Genomic DNA, 17592 nt, shown 5'->3' with positions numbered 1-17592 from the left:
GCCTGGGGAGGGGTAAGGGAAGGACTGTGGGCCTATTGGGGCCTGCCGCCGGGGGGTGGTGGGGGATGAAGCACAGGAAGTTGGTTGCTGGCCCTGAGGAGGGAGCCGATCACTGGGCACAGAAGGAACGGATGTTGGAAGCCAACACAGGCGCCCCACCACCATATGGTTCCCAACCTCACACCTCCTCCCTCTCTTGCGACCACGCTACCACTGCCACGGGAAGGTGGTGAGCCAATCGGGGCCTGCCAGCCGAGGGGAAGGGACACAGCATGGGAAGTTGGCTGCCAGCCCCAAGGAGGGAGCTGGTCCTCAGCTCCTCTGGGAAAGGAGCCACACACCCCCGGTTCCCCATTCCAGCCCTGTGCCAAAGGCCTCAGCGGGGTCAGGAGAGGAGGCAACGGCCACTGGGCCATGCGCAGAAGGAATGGATGCCAATGCTTCTGGCCAACCACAGGAGATTGGTTGTGGGAGTGCACTGACCACCAGGGGGCAGCTTCTGCATTGAGTGTCTATCCCCTGGTGCTTTTATATATATTCTCAGGGCCTGGTGCATGAAATTCGTGCACTGGGGGGGGGGGGGTGGTCCCTCAGATCAGCCTGCCCCCTCTCACATACTGGGAGCCCTCAGGGATATCCTACTGATGGCTTAGGTCTGCTCCCTGCTCCCTTTGGGGAGCAGGCCTAAGCTGCAGTCTGGCCTCCCTCTGTGGGAGGCAACCGGGCTGATCAGGGGAAGGCACCAGCCCCATCACCCAGCTGTTGCAGCCACTTCCAGTTACCGCAGCCACCAAGGATTTTTCATCAACACAGACTCCAGTCCTTTCACCATGAAAAAATGACAACTTTCTTTAGGCATTTTCAAGATGTCTCTTTTGTAGGATATGACATTTTTATATTTTTATTTTTTATCCTCACCTGACGATATGTTTCCATTGATTTTTAGAGAATGTGGAAGAGAAAGGGAAAGACAGAGAGAAACATCAAAGTGAGAGGAATACTTTGACTGGTTGCCTCCTGCATGAGCCCTGACTTGGGCCCCAGCCATGGAGGAGCCTGCAACCTAGGTACATGCTCTTGGTCAGAATTGAACCCAGACCCTGTGGTAGGCAGCCTGAGGCATTACCTACTGAGCCAAACTGGCTAGGGCAGGATATGTTATTTCTTAGCCCCTCTGCAGCAGACCATTTTTTTTTTTCTCCAGGAGTGAGATGGAAAAACCCTACATTACCTTCTTGGATTCTTATTACCAAGTTACTAAAAATATTCCTAGTGGCATACAGGGAGCTTAGCCAATGAATGGTCAGAAAAAGTGTTTCCTCTGCAGTTCACACCGAACCCCAGCTCGGCCCCTGCCCAGGCCTAAGGCCTTAGGCCGGGCATTAGGCTTGGGCAGGGGACCCCCAGCCCCATGTGATTGCTGGCTCCACCCCTGCCCAGGCCTCAGGCTTCTGGATGGGATGTTAGGCCTGGGCAGGGGACCCCCAGTTCCCTCTGATTGCCTGCCCAGGCCTAAGACCTCTGGCCAGGGCCTTAAGCCTGGGCAAAGGACCCCCAGCCGCTCTGATCACAGGCTCTGCCCCTGCCCAGGCCTCAGGCTTCTGCCCAGGATGATTGCTGGCTCTGTCTCTCAGGGTGGAAACTGGTGCTGCCCTGTCCGCATCCCCGGTCCCCGATCTGTGGCCCGGATCCTATGGGCAGCATATGGAGCTGCCCGCCCCACCTGCAGTATGCAAATTTAATGACCATCTTTGTTTGGTTAATTTCCATACTCTTCTGATTGGCTGGTGGGCATAGCGAAGGTATGGTCAATTAACATCTTTGTCTTTTATTAATGTCGCCAGGTGCACAAAATTCGTGCACATTAAATGGGAATTAATTGCCCTAACCGGTTTGGCTCAGTGGATAGAGCATCGGCCTGCCGAATCAAGGGTCCCAGGTTCGACTCTGGTCAAGGGCATGTACCTTGGTTGCAGGCACACTGCTAGTGGGGAGTGTGCAGGAGGCAGCTGATTGATGTTTCTCTCTCATCAGTGTTTCTAACTCTCCCTCTCCCTTCTTCTCTGTAAAAAATCAATAAAATATATTTTTTTAAAAGGGAATTAATTAGCAGAGATATTTTAATATTGCTATTTGCCCTTTATAATAGAAGTGTGAAAGATGAAAGAAAATTAGTAAAATGTATGTGAAAATAACATACAAGTTTATTAATAAATAAACAGTAACAAAAGGATATAACAACAACAGAGGCATGATATAAAAATGACAAAAACATGATATGAAAACAACAAAAACATGATATAAAAACAACAGTGATGCAAACATTGACTGATAAAGTGATTAAACTTATTCTAATATCTCCCTGTACACCACATTAAGAGTAAAAACACTTTCAGAGTGCTTGACTAATTTCCCTTGTGATGAAGTACTTAGAACTTTAACTGTAACATCACATGCTCTTCAAACTAGAGAGCAAGCAACATATAACTGACCATGTGTGAAAACGGGTTCAGGTAGGAATATACCTACTTTGTCTAGAGTTTGTCCTTGTGATTTATCAATAGTCATCACAAATGCTGGCATCATGGGAAACCATTGTCGAATCAATTTAAATGGGAGGCCAGTGTCATATGGGAACAAATTAATTCTTGGAATCATAGCAGCCTCTCCCTCTGCAGATCCTGTTAATACTTCAGCTTCAAAAATGTTAGGTCATAAACTTTGATAATAAATCTGGTACCATTACAAAGACCCCCTGTACTATTGAGATTTCTCAATAGCATGATGATTGCACCCAGTTTCTTTTTTTATATATATATTTTATAGATTTTTTACAGAGAGGAAGGGAGAGAGATAGAGTTAGAAACATGGATGAAAGAGAAACATCGATCAGATGCCTCCTGCACATCTCCCACTGGGGATGTGCTCACAACCCAGGTACATGCCCTTGACCAGAATCGAACCTGGGACTCTTCAGTCCGCAGGCCGACGCTCTATCCACTGAGCCAAACTGGTTTCGGCCCAGTTTCAATTTTAATTTATGACTCGGCATTCCTGAAGGAGTAATACTTAAGAAATTCAATGGGAAAATTTTCCTTTTCAGCATCATCTGTGGAATCAATGGAATCATCACTCAAATATGTGTGAAAATCTCAATCAAGTATATCCAAATTTTCTTCATTTAATTTATGAACATGCTCATTTTTTGGGCAAAGAATCGCATATTTAGATATATTTTTAATATTATCTATACAGTGGTTCTCAACCTTGGCTGCATATTAGAATCACCTGGGAATCTTATTAAAATCCTGATTTCTGGGCCCCATCCTCTGGTACTTGTTTCTTTGTTATGGGGTGGGGCCACAACATCAGTAACAAAGAAACAGAATTAAAACTTTATTGTGGGGAGCCACTACAGTGTTTTGGACAGGTTCGACCCTTGGACTGATGAGAGCATTGCCACTTGCAAGTCCCAGCTTGGAGAGGGCCCTCCAAGCACAATTATAGCCAATGTAAGCTTGAACCTATGGTCCGAGAACACGTGGTCCCATGTGCTTGAGTGATGTAGGCTTGATAGAGTTCAGCTGCATGTAGTTGAGTAGGATTGAAACCCAGGAGAATGTTGTAAACATCTTGGTCACGCCCTTACTTTGCTTCATAGCCTCTGCTATAAAATAAAGGCATGGCTGTGGACGTGGTTGCTGTCTCTCAGAGAAGCAGCTTCCCACCAAGACCCGGCTTTCATTCTCCTGTCTGCCTTTTCTAAGCCTTTCAGCTGGCCCCACTCAGGTTCAACCCTGGCCATACTGGCGCGAGGCACACTTTAGAAAGATCTGCCTCCTTGCTCCCAGGGGGAGTTCCTGCCTCAAACCCTGCCCTTACAGGAAACAGCTCCCGGAAACAGCTTGGGGGAGGGCACAGCCGTTGCCAAGACAACCCCTGAAGGACTGACTTCCTTCCGCTTGGTTGCAGCTGTTCTTCTGGATGTGATGAACACCACCCATGGTTTTTATATAAGTAGATGGTTAAAAATCTTATTTGGAATTGCCACCTCTGCTGTGCTTGCTTTATTGGTGATGTGCATTGCCTTACGTCCTTTGAGAGGTAAGAATTTTTCTCTAATTTTCTCTGTCAGCTTTGGAAAATGCGCTAACATATGGCCATGAGTGATTGAACATTTCCAAAGTGCTTATTTTCCAAAGTAAGGCTGTTATTTCCATGAAGACTTATAAGCTCAGAGATATGTCCTTGTGCAACCAGAAATCATGGGGAATTTAAGACAGGAGTAGAAAGAAATTTCCAATATGATTTCAGCAATAGAAAAACCTGAGCACTTTCTGTATTATTTCCACACCTCCCCAAATATAAACTAAAATACAAGCTTTGACAGACCTTTAGAGCCAATATTTTTGACAAACGTTACTTTAATGGATTGCCTCATGGAAAGTAAAACTGAGTATGAATTGAAAAGTTAAAACAGAAACTATGGCTTTGTGCTGGTTTGTTTTATTATGACTCTTTTTAAAAATTTAGGAAGGTGGTCTAGAATAGAGATCTTGAGTATAGCTGTATAGAAAAACTCAAATTGTTGTTCTAGATGCAGTAGCAATGAACAATTAAATTATAAAATGAAAAACTATTAAACAAGAATTATGTTTAGTGAATTCCTTTAAAAAGGGTTTAGATTAACATCACCTCCCTTTGCAGAAAGTTGAAAGATACAATGGACTGAAAGGGTGTAGTTTAAATTTAAATTAGGACTCTGTCTACACATTATCCAGCAATATTAAATGTATGTTTCTGTAAGATGTTATGAAGAGAAGCTCAAATTCTGAAACAGGTGAAAAACACAACAACAACAGGCCTTGTGCTTTGAGGGAAAAGTGTGTAAAAGCTTGTAATAGCTAAGGTGGGGAATACCTTTGGTTAAAAGTTAGTTGTCAGTAAAGGAAAATCAATGACAAATGTTTAGCTAAAGAATGTAGGAGTACTAAATGATCCATTGCTTTAAAAATTAGAATACAGAAAATATTTTGAAAAATTCAAAATGCTCATGGGATTGTCACAGAATTACAAAATGAAGAGGTTAGCCAATATGATGAAGGCGTTGTGCTTGTATCTTCAGTGTTAATCTTCAATTCATTTCCTGCTCTCTGCGAGCACACAGTTATTCTTAGGCTGTTGAGAGGTACTGTGTGCATCCATATTTTTTATATTTTTTCAAGTTAAAATTGTTTCCAGATCAGTGTTTTACCTCAGAGGCTTGGGAGCCATATTTCCCTTATGCCAGCAATTGTCAGGTGACATATTAGGTCCCACTGACCCGTTGAATGCCAATCTGTTCAGAATTAGCTCCTGATTTTAAAAGAAACCCCCCACTACTTGAAATCAACATGTTGCTCCCTCAGAAATGAATATTCTGAGGACGAAAGTGTATGGAATAAATTGTGAGCCTGCTTCCATGTCCACAGGCAAGGATGGCTTGCCTTCGCACTTTGGAATTTGATCCATAATTTCTAATAGGAAATATACTATAGTTACATATTTACAAATAATATAAAAGTGTACACCCACATAGATATTTGTGTAATCCTACATAATAAAACCCTAATATGCAAACCGATTGAATGGCGGAATGACCAGTTGCTATGATGTGCGCTGACCACCTTGGGGCAGATGCTCAACACAGGAGCTGCCCCTGACCTGGAGGGAGGTGACCTGCAGCAGTGATTGGGGGTGGTGGTGGCAGGCTGCCAGCCAAGGTGGGTGCCAGCGGGGGCCCCCCTGGTTTCCCCGCCCACCGGTCACCCCACAGATAGTCCTGATCGCTGGCCAGGCCTAGGGACCCTACCCTATATATTGGGAACAGTCTCTTAGATTTAAAAATATAAACCTGGCAAGGCTACTCTTACACTGAAAAAAACAGGATGATGCAGCAATGACAGGCATGGACTCTGGCTTGCACATTTTGTGGTCAGCCCTGATTCTGACACTTATAACTGTGTGACAAAGCCAGTTACTTAACTTCTCTCTGCTTCAGTTTTTCAACCCATAACATGGGGAGAATGGTACTACTGCCTCAGAAGGATCATGTTATGTACTCTTTTTATAATCAGGGCAAAAATGTAGCTGCCCATACAACAGCAAGATGCCTTTCACCTGTATGAAAAGTATGGTCACTGGTGTCTGCAGAGTCCCAGATTGTGAGAGGGATGTCTTACTGCCGGTTTAGGCCTGGCATCCACAAAGGGGTCCCGGATTGCAAGAGGATTCAGGCCGGGTTGAAGAACCCAACCAGACCCCCTACCCCACCCCACATGCATAATTTTCGTGCACCAGGCCTCTAGTTATTTATTACCCCAATACTTACCTTCTCTCCAAGTTTAGACATGTATAACATGTACATAAATGTATGTTATAAAGTACATATATTATAAAAATCTATGTCATTTAAAACCTAGTTTTCTGTTTCAACCAATGGTAGAATTCTCAGAGCAAATTAATTTCCTTATAGAGTGAAGTAATAAAATTAAACTTTAGGAGGAATTTTATTACTCATTCAAAAACACAAAAATTATTAAAAAGTTGAGAATTATATTTGGTCCATAATACCATTCTCTTTCTATTCTAAATTGGCTGGAAAACTGCTCAGAATGTCACTTAAATGACTGGTACTGGAACCATTCACGCCCCTACTTTGCAGAATAGACCAAGGGAAGTCCTCCTCCCTCCAGGCAGTGTTTCAGACAGCCTGGTGTGAAGTGGATCCTCTGACCTCCCTCCTTCTTCCCACACCCCACTCCTCAGTCATCCTTAGTCTAGAGCAGGGTCTAGAGACTATAGTTCAGACTAACATTTTTGACCTTTATTCTAAGAGTCATGGAAAGCTCTGGAAAAGTTTAGCGGGAAGATAAAACTCTCATCTTCAGCAGTGTTATTTTTACATGGGCAAATACCAGATTCATAAATGGTATTCAAGGTATAGGACATTTTTCTAAGTTTTGGTTCTGTAAGCAATGGCCTGCAGAAGGGATGAAGAATGGCAACAGGGACATGAAGGAGACTAGAATTTGGTTGCCATACTATCCATTTGATCAGAGCTATTTTAGGGCTTTGAGAATAGTCATATTTGAAAAACACAATTGTTTGGACAACTTAAATATAAGTGAAATTTGTTCATAGTTATAGGCTACCTTAGGTTAGCTTTTATATGGGAAATCTTTACTCTTGGGTTTTCTAAGATTATTTGTCCAGATGATGTGGCTTTCCTTTCTTCTGGTTCACTTTCTGTGTGTAACAGTCTGTAGTCAGGATAAGCAATTATCTCTCTTCATTTGTGCCTCTCTTGAGATATCTGAAGGTAAGGATTCTGGCTGATCTCATCTGAACAACTGGACTGCTAAAATACATCTTCAATAAGTCAGTAGAAATCCAAGCCAGGCAGATATGAGGAAATGCAGTCAAGTGTTTAAGAGTCTAGTTTTAGTCAAAATCACATGGTCTTCAATCCCAGTTTTGCAAGGCTTAAATATGTTGGAACCTCATTTCACTCTCCTTTAAAAAAATCTCTGACAATTCTTCACAAACTGGACAATATCATCCCCACTGCTCGGCACCATCCCCCTCCATGCCCTTCATACTCCCCAATGTTTTTCCCACCAGCTTTCTCTTCTAGGCAGTCACACCGCCTGTCTAAGCCTCAGTTACCCTGTCTATAAAAATGGAGATAATTCTTATATCTATTAAGACAGGAGTTAAACAAGTATTTGCAAATGGCAATTTTTTTTATTATATGAGAACAGATGAGAGAGAATCTTAGACTTTATTTGAGTTAGTAATCTTCTTTTTAGTAATAGATTGTTCCATCTTCCCCCAAAGATCAAAATTCTGAAGGAAATAATACAACAAGAGCACTTACACTGAAAGATATTTTTAATGGGACATTTTCTTATTGGACATATTTTCCAACTTGGATTTCAGGTAGGTGAACTTTTTTTTTACTTTAGGGTTTTTTTTAAAAAAATGTCAAACTACAGTGGGAAGGCAGGGAAAGGTTTGGGTAGGGGATGGGGGTTAAGGGATCAACTGAAGGACTTGTATGCATGCATATAAGCATAACCAATGGACACAGACCCAGTCGGGGTGTGTGTGGGGAGGGCACGTTTATCCTAGGGCATTTAAAACTAGTTTATCCTCTTTGTAACACAGATAAAAGGCAATTTTATTCCACCACACTGAACTGGTTAGGATAGGTCGGCTATTAACAAATAGGGCATCTTTGTGGAAAGTAGAAAATAGTATTTTTTCTCCCTTTACAATGAAATTATTTTAAATCTGACAAAGGAATATGTACCGAACAAAGAAGAAAAACAAAATAAGTCTGTGAAATAAGAAAGATTTCTCTTTGTTGTAAATGTAGTTCCTGTTAAGGGAGATTATTTAAAGTTTTGTTTTCCTTCTTTTTTTAAAATATATTTTATTGATTTTTTTACAGAGATGAAGGGAGAAGGATAGAGAGTTAGAAACATCAATGAGAGATAAACATTGATCAGCTGCCTCCTGCACACCCCCTAACTGGGGATGTGCCCGCAACCAAGGTACATGCCCTTGACCAGAATCGAACCAGGCACCCTTCATTCTGCAGGCCAATACTCTATCCACTGAGCCAAACCGGTTAGGGCTGTTTTCCTTCTTGTGTAAAGGACAAGAGTACCTCCATCAATCTACAGATAATAACATAGTATTTTATAATATTGAAACAGGAGAATCATATACCATTTTGAGTAATATCGCTATGGTATGTATACAACATCATCTTCCCCCTCAAAAGACTTTGCCAGCTCTTCACTGAACAAGAAAGAGCCCAGACTCTTAGCGCCTGATCTGGACCCAACCTGCCTTCTCAGCTCCATCCCACTGTACTTCTCCTTTAATTCTCCCTTCTCCTCACACTAGACTCCTGCCCTTCCCTCCTCTAAATCACCCAGCATCTTTCTTCCCCTGTGGAAATAATTTGGTCTGAGATAAGACTTAAGAACTTAATCCTGTAGTCAGGCATACTGAGGCTGAAATCCTGGCTCTGCCACTTACAACATGTGGAAAATTGGGTACGGTTCCACACTATACTAACACTACCAAGCTTCAATTTCTTCGGTAAAGTAGGAATAATAATAGCTCTTTGGATTAATGTAAGAATTAAGTGAAGTAACATTTGAAAGTGCTTTGGACAGTGCCTGGCATAGATTAAATAGGCACATGCTACTTGGTCCTCTTAGGCTCTCAGCCCTCCTACTTTCTCTCCCCTCAACAGCCCACTAATCTTTTAAAGCCACAGTCAGGTGACCCTCTCCTCCTCTATGCAAGCAATCACTCTCATGTGGATTCAAGCACTTCTTCCTTAATGCTTTTGTAAAGTTATATTTATATCTCTTTTATAGAACTAATTTGCAATATAAGTTACTTATTTACAAGTTTAACATTATAAGTTTCTTGAAATCACAAAATATATCTTTATTATACTGCCCTCCCATAATATCTAGTAAGTTTCCTCCTATATAGTAGGTACTGCATAAATGTTTTAAAATTGCACTGAAGATAAATATAAGTCGGATATATCAAAGATGTGTTATTCTGTTAGGACTACAAATTAACATGGTTCTGTTATTTTTTTCTGCATCCTAATCAATTTATTTATAATTTCAGAAAAGTGTGAATGCTTCAAATTATGGCTTATCACCTGATCGGCAATTCGCATATCTAGAAAGTGATTATTCATTCAGATTCTCAAAATGGCAACCAGCAGGAAGGTAGGGAGGGAGAGAGTGTGAGAGTGCAAGGAAGTGATAGAGGAGTGTGTGGACGTGTGTGGTGTGTGTGTGTATGAGCTAGGGACAGTTAGATTCTGCAGGTCTTCAAAGGGGCTGCTAAACCGGCAGTCTTAAGCGGTCGGAGCCCTGCTCCCTGCGAGGACACTCCTGGGCAGCCTGCACAGGCACAGGGACCACGCCATCTTGGGAAACAGTGCTGCTTGAGACTAGGATCCCGGCCTCAGCACCACCCAGCCTGATCTCAGATGCTTACCAGGACCCTGCAGCCACTGGGGACAGAGACCTGTGACCACAGCTTCAGACCTGCAGACACCAAAAGTTCAGAAATCCCCGCAGCAGATCCATGAGTAACAAACCCCATCCCCCCCTTCCCACAGGCTCGCGGGCAGCGCCATAGTAACTGATAGACCCACCCCTTGCCAGGGCCTCAGTGCTGCCACAGGAACTTTAGCCTGGAAGTGCGCGAGCACCTTGGAACTGATCCCCCATAGGGCTGGGTTCAGCAGTCCTGGGCTGGGAGCAAAAGCACCAGCGAACACCAGGAGGGAACTCACCCTACAGCGCACTGCTGGCTTCGGAGCCCTGGGCTGGGAGCAATTGTGCAAACACCAGGAATTTGTCCCACGGAGCACAGGCCCAGGGTCCCCGATTCTCTGGGCAGGAGGCAGCACCGAGCACCAGTGACTTGACTGTGTTTCAGATCACCTGCGCCTGAGATCCTGATTCCCTGTGCATTCATACTAAGAGCCAGTGACTTCAATTCCTGGTTCAAAGGCACACAGAGACCCTGATTCTCAAGGCGAGGTCGCAAGAAGCAACAGAGACTCTGACACTGGATTCCTGGGGAACTCTGACTCCTGGCGCACGCTAGGGGGCGCTGATTTTCAACACGCTCCAGGGGGGTCTCTGTTTCAGCACAGTGCAGGCAGGGTCCCTGATTCTAAGGGCGCGCACGAGGCCACATTGAGCGCTGGCAACACTGACTCTGAGCGAGCCTGGTTCAAACCAACCCACAACAACCACACATCTTAGTGTCAGAGCTCTTCAGTGACACTAGGGTGGTGGGAGGCTCCCACTGCACACGGCCCAGGCCCATGCAACTCGACGTTTGAATCATCGGGAGATAATCAGAATGAAGAGACGACACAACACCCAGAGGAAAGACAATGAGGAGTCGCCAAGAAAGGAAATTAATGAAGTTGAAGCATGCAACATGACAGAAAAAAGAATTCAGAATAATGGTTATACAATTCATTCACCAGATGGATGAGAAAATCAACAACCTATGCAAGAGTCAGGAAGAAATGAAAAGTGATATAGCTACAATCAAAAACACCATGGAAAGTTTCAACAGCAGGCTAAAAGAAGCAGAGGACCGAATTAGTGATTTAGAAGATAAGGCAGAGAAACAAGCTCAATCTGAACAGCAACTGGAGAAAAAAATTAAAAAGCAGGAGGAGAGCCTAAGGGAGCTTTGGGACAACATGAAACGAAGTAACATACGCATAATAGGGCTGCAAGAAGGACAAGAAGAGCAGCAAGGATTAGAAAATCTATTTGAAGAAATAATGACAGAAAACTTCCCAGATATAGGGAAGAAAAAAGTTACACAAGTACAGAGAGTCCCAAACAAGATGAACCCCAAAAGACCCATGCCAAGACACGTCATAATAACGATGGCAAATGTACAAGACAAAGAGAGAATCTTAAAGGCTGCAAGAGAGAAACAGAGAGTTACCTACAAAGGATCCCCCATCAGATTATCAAATGATTTCTCAACAGAAACACATCAGGCCAGAAAAGAATGGACAGAAATTTACAAAGTGATGCAAAGCAAAGGACTGAATCCAAGAATACTCTATCCAGCAAGGCTATCATTCAAAATTGAAGGGGAAATAAGAAGCTTCACAGACAAAAAAAGGCTAAGGGAGTTTATCACCACCAAGCCAGCCATGCAAGAAATGCTAAAGGGACTGGTGTAAAAAGAAGCAATAAAAAGCTCAGAAAGAAAACAGCCACACAAAAATAGAAATGGCTACAAACAAGTACCTTACAATAATAACTTTAAATGTAAACGGACTAAATGCTCCAACCATAAGACATCGAGTGGCTGAATGGATAAAAAACCATGACCCATACATTTTCTGTCTACAAGAGACCAACCTCATTAGAAGGGACTCACACAGACTGAAAGTGAAGGGATGGAAAAATATCTTTCAGGCAACTGGAAAGGAAAAGAAAGCTTATATCAGACAAAATACACCTCAAAGTGAAGGCCATAACAAGAGATAAGGAAGGCCACTTCATAATACTAAAGGGATCAATACAACAAGAAGATATAACCCTGGTAAACATATATGCACCCAATGCAGGAGCACCCAAATACATTAAAAAACTCCTGGAAGATATCAAAGGAGAGATCGACAACAATACAATCATAGTAGGGGACTTTAATACACCACTGACATCACTGGATAAATCCTCTAGACAAACAATGAGCAAAGAAATAGCAATCCTAAATGACTCACTAGATCCAAAAATAGACCACATATTGGGTCACAAACAAAGTCTCCCCAAATTCAAGAAGATTGAAATCATACCTAACATCTTCTCAGACCACGATGGCATAATATTAGAAATAAACTACAATAAAAACAACCCAAAATACTCAAACACTTGGAAGCTGAATAGCATGTTATTAAATATTGATTGGGTTACCAATGAGATCAAAGAAGAAATTAAAAACATCCTGGAAACTAATGACAATGAAAACACAACAATCCAACACCTATGGGACACAATGAAAGCAGTCCTGAGAGGGAAGTTTATAGCTCTACAGGCCTATCTCAAAAAACAAGAGAAAATGGTAGTAAATCATCTAACTCTACAACTCAAAGAATTAGAAAGAGAGCAACTAGAAAGTGATTATTCAAAGGTATTGACTATTTGATTTGGATATATCTGGTTATATCTCTTACTAATCCACAGTTTGGTTTATATATGTAAGAGGAAGCAAGAGTGTATTTTTATCTCTAAATACTCAAGAAGTTAACGTGGGCTCTAGATGAGCCCCAAAAGCATAACTGAAACATAAGCAAACAATTTCGCTTACTTATCTGGTTATCAGCAAGTAGTAGCAACTTGTTTCCTCTGGGGAAACACTTTATTTGAGGGCACAGATATTCACCAGAAAGGGGAGAATTATCTTTGTATTTCTAAAGCTATTTGATATCACAAGTCACTAGTTGATTCCCACATTTTAACCTCATAAGAGCTCATTATTTAAAATGAAAAAAATCAAGATGTGACTTATTTAACTCACTTGCTCAAGCAAGATGACATTCAGTCATTAATTGAACAGATGTTTAAATCTGTTTCCAAAAGCTTCCTGTAGGAGAATCCCACAAACCAGACCATTTACCCTTACTTAATTTTCCCCTCCTGACTTACTTTGAAGATGCAAATTAAGTTTAACAACTTATTTTTTTTATATTTATACATCTTCAAGATGATTTTTATTTTTGCAAAAGGCCAAGGGAATTTACTACTGATTTAAACATCTAACAATTACTTTTAGATCAATAACTTTTAGTTTTAACTGTCATTTTTCATATCCTACTTGAGATGCAAAACACCCTTAATATTCAGAATGAAAAGTCCGTTTAGCTCTAGGCCCTGCTTGTTGTTTAGTCAACTGATTATTTTCCAAAGGACCGGGTCCTGGTACCAGCACTCTTTAGAAAGACATGTTTCAGCCTTCTGGCCCTTCTTTGTCAAGAGTCTGAATGCCCTTTTAAGAAACAAAATCCAAAAAATATCTGCATTATTCACTAACCATGATATAAGTATATTTATGAGGAAAAAAAGACACTAGTTTTTTAAGGAGGAGTTACATGCTCTATCTCTCCTATTTAAAAAAAAATCTATTAATTTAAAAAGCCATATTCAAAGAAAGGCAAGCATTTTACAATAAAACTATACATTGAATGAAATTCTTTGTATCCTGTTTTAATGGGTGTCATAATAACCAATGGTTCAGGTGCAAATAATAATGAGGAAACTATTAGAAGGAGTTTACATTTCATTCTGATGACTCCTTATGGGCCATGGAAATCATGGTGGTTTTACTTCAGTGAAGGTAAAATATGAAGGGAAAATTCTATAGAGCATGTCAAAGAAAAGCTTGTCATATTAACAGATGTCTTTGAATATGGTTATTATGGGGTGAGGGCTGAATTCTGGAATATGGACAAACAGCACAAAAGTCCACAATAAAATTCTTTAAATGAAGACTAATTAGGAATTGCAACTTACTCTTCCTAGTGCCCTATGAAAATAGTCCTTCCATAATTCTGAACCTTGACCTGAATAACCTATGACTATACATTCCTGATATAAGCTTTGAAAAGATTAAAATTTGTCTTTGCCTCTCTTCTTTCTGACAGCTTTGGACAGCCGTGGGCAAACTACGGCCATGGGCCCGATCCGGCCCGTTTAAAATGAATAAAACTAAAAAAAAAAAAAAAGACCGTACCCTTTTATGTAATGATGTTTACTTTGAATTTATATTAGTTCACACAAACACTCCATCCATGCTTTTGTTCCGGCCCTCTGGTCCAGTTTAAGAACCCATTGTGGCCCTCGAGTCAAAAAGTTTGCCCACCGCTGGCTTTGGAGATACTCTTACACAGCAACATATCACATCTATCACCTTCGGAATGGGTAAAACTTCATGTCTATTTATGAATACTACTTAACTCTATTATATAGACTTTCCATTCCAAACTCTAATTTGAAGTTGACTATTCTGTTACTGATCTTAGCTTCTTGCTTCTTCACAATATATGTGCACCCATAAATTAAGAAATTCAAGAAAATATTCCTATGCAATATTCATCTTTTTATTTGGCTGATATTTTGCATTTTTATAGACAATCTAGTTCCCCATAGGTCTGAACACCAAATTACAAATATACTATCCTATCTAATAAAACAGTGATGTGCAAATTGACCGTCACTCTAACACAAAGATGTCCACCCCCATGTGGTCAAAGTTGGCTCCCCCCATGTGGACACAAGATGGCCAGCAGGGGTGGGAAGTTGGGAGGGACCAGGCCAGCAGGGGGAGGGCAGTTGGAGGGGACCAGGCCAGCAGGGGGAGGGCAGTTGGAGGGGACCAGGCCAGCAGGAGGAGGGCACTTGAGGGGGACAAGGCCAGCAGGGGGAAGGAAGTTGTGGGCGACTAGGCCAGCAGTGGAGGGCAGTTGGGGGGACCAGGCCAGCAGGGGGAGAGCAGATGAGAGGGACCAAGCCAGCAGGAGAGGGCATTTGGGGTGACCCGGACAGCAGGGGGAGGGCAGTTGGGGGCAATCAGGCCAGCAAGGGATCAGTTAGGTGTCAATCAGGCTGGCAGGAAAGTGGATAGGGGCTGTATAGGCAGGCAGGCAGGCAGGCAGGCAAGCAGTTGGGAGCCAGCAGTCCTGAATTGTGAGAGGGATGTCTGACTGCCCATTTAGGCCCAATCCCACACTGGGCAGTTGGACATCCCTAATAGGGCAGTCAGACATCCCTTGAGGGGTCCCAGATTGGAAAGGGTGCAGGATGGGATGAGGGACATACCCTCCCCACACACCCAGTGCACGATTTTTATGCACTGGGCCTCTAGTTTATGGAAATAAACATTAGTAGTACAAAATATGCATGGAAATGATACACTGCTTCTAGTAAGGAGGCTGCTTTATTGGAAGGAAGCAGAAGGGAGGGAGACCATTAGTTGTATCTGAACATATACTCTGCTAGTTGATTTTAAATTACTTGTTTTTAAAATTGCAAAATGTTAATATCTCAACTTTAGATGGTACATAAATTGCCATCTATTATATTGTTTTCTTTATTTGTAAGTTTAACTATTTACAATATATTTCAAACAGAAAAAAATATACAAATAAGTCAGTAGTAGAAAAACTGAGAAAGAGAATTCCTGGCAGAAGGAATATTATATAAAAACACAAAGGGAATGGGGAGCATGAAAGGTCAGGAAACTGAAAGTAGGCCAGGTGAGTTGAAAATGGAGGAGGGTATGACTACTGGGAGGTGGTGTAGGTTGGGAAGGAGTTGAGGCCAGGAAGCCTGGACCAAATTATAATGAGGAAACTATTAAAAGGAGTTTACATTTCATTCTGATGACAATAGGGAATCACTGAAGAGTTTCAAATGGGAAACAACATGATCAGATTTGCACTTTAGAAAAATAACTTTGACTAAGAATGGACAATGAATTGGTTTAGTTACTCATCTTAATGCAATATGCTATTTGTGTTATAAAAGGGAAAATAATTATATATCATGAAGAGGTATTAAAAATCTTATGGTCTATTTCCCCTTTTGTTTAGCAAGAGCACAAAAGTTCAAAAAATATTTACCTACTTCTTTTAAATGTTCAGAAGAGACTAACTCTGATCTTCTTAAACTGTCCAGTTAAGAAATAGGAACTACTACATAAAGTAGAATCTAAATTCATCTAATGCATTGTGTCTTTCTCTTCTCTGATCCACTTTGTCACCAAATACAAGAGTTACTTATTGAGGACTTTTTTTGTGAAAAGCATATATGGAAGAATACAAATGAGTTGAAGTCCCCAACCCTACTCTCAAGAAACATTTAGACTAGCGAGGAGAAAACCCACTCTTTCAATACAATTAAAAAAGTGTACTGAATTACTTAATGCTTTAAGAAAGGCATGCATTATTTTCTTATTTTTCTTTTAATCTTTTTGAAATTCTCCAAGTCCTATGTTGAGGTTCACCAAATTAAACAGAATTCCAAAACAATATGGCAATATTAATATTTTAATCCTGCTTTAAAGCCTAGAATCATTGCAAATATTTAGCTTTTGTGCAGTGAATTTAATCAAACCACTGTTGTTTTTTTTCCTTCACAACTATTAATTTAGCAGGTTGTTTTTGTCAGTTAAATATACAATAATTTAGAAAGTGATGAATAACAAATTTGTTGAGATTTAGGACAAAATTGGATACCATTAACTGCAAATGTTCCGTGTGCCTTGGAAGAGTCCATAAAAATTTACCACAGAGAGAATGAACATGGTTCTGGTTTCAGGCCAGGGAAGGGATACTGAGGAGATGACAGCCTTTGAAAAGCAGCCTCCGCCACTTTCTCTCATGCTGTGAATTATTTAGAAAACACAGAAATGACCACCTGGTGCCTTGCTGGTCATGAAGGGACTGTGTGCTGAGATTTGCAGCTTGGCACCGTCTACATGACTGGGTAGGTGATGCCACAGCATTTGGCAACATCAGGCAGTGTTACAATGTCAAAGGTCACAGGCACACGGGCTTGAGACAGAATAGTAAACCAGGTGAAGAACGTTTTCCCGTTGGGTCACTTCCTTGCCTGTGCCCTCGGATGTCTTTCAATATGTTCCATACCTCCCAGGGGCCGGTGCCTTAATCTGCTCTCAGACAGTCAGGATTCCCAAGGCCGAACCAATGGTCTTCCTCCTCCGAGGCCTCCAGTGTTTCTCCAATCAAAGCGGGTCTGTCCAGTGTCCTGCTCCCTCATTGTCCGCTCGGCTCATGCTGCATGACCTAATAAGCTAAGTCAATGTTTATTATGAGGCTTCATAGTTTCCAAAGTTTAAACAAGTTAGAAAAGTAGAAATATTAGGTATATGTTAGGTCCTGGTTGCAGATATTGTTTTGGAGAGGGAAGGAAGGGAGTCTTTTTTCAGGCTTCTCACATTACA

The 17592-nt window shown here is 41.6% G+C and overlaps 1 pseudogene; it reads left to right on the top strand.

Moving 5' to 3' along the window:
• The first annotated feature begins 4019 nt into the window (after positions 1-4019).
• Positions 4020-17592, top strand: part of LOC139015727 (pro-glucagon-like) — a 34628-nt pseudogene continuing 21055 nt past the window's right edge.

Source organism: Myotis yumanensis, unplaced genomic scaffold, assembly GCF_028538775.1.
Source record: "Myotis yumanensis isolate MYYU_CA2020_CCGP unplaced genomic scaffold, mMyoYum1.0.hap1 SCAF_8, whole genome shotgun sequence".
Taxonomy (NCBI): Eukaryota; Metazoa; Chordata; class Mammalia; order Chiroptera; family Vespertilionidae; genus Myotis; species Myotis yumanensis.
The sequence above is the reverse complement of the archived record's forward strand: the minus strand, read 5'-3'. Positions and strand labels throughout refer to the sequence as shown.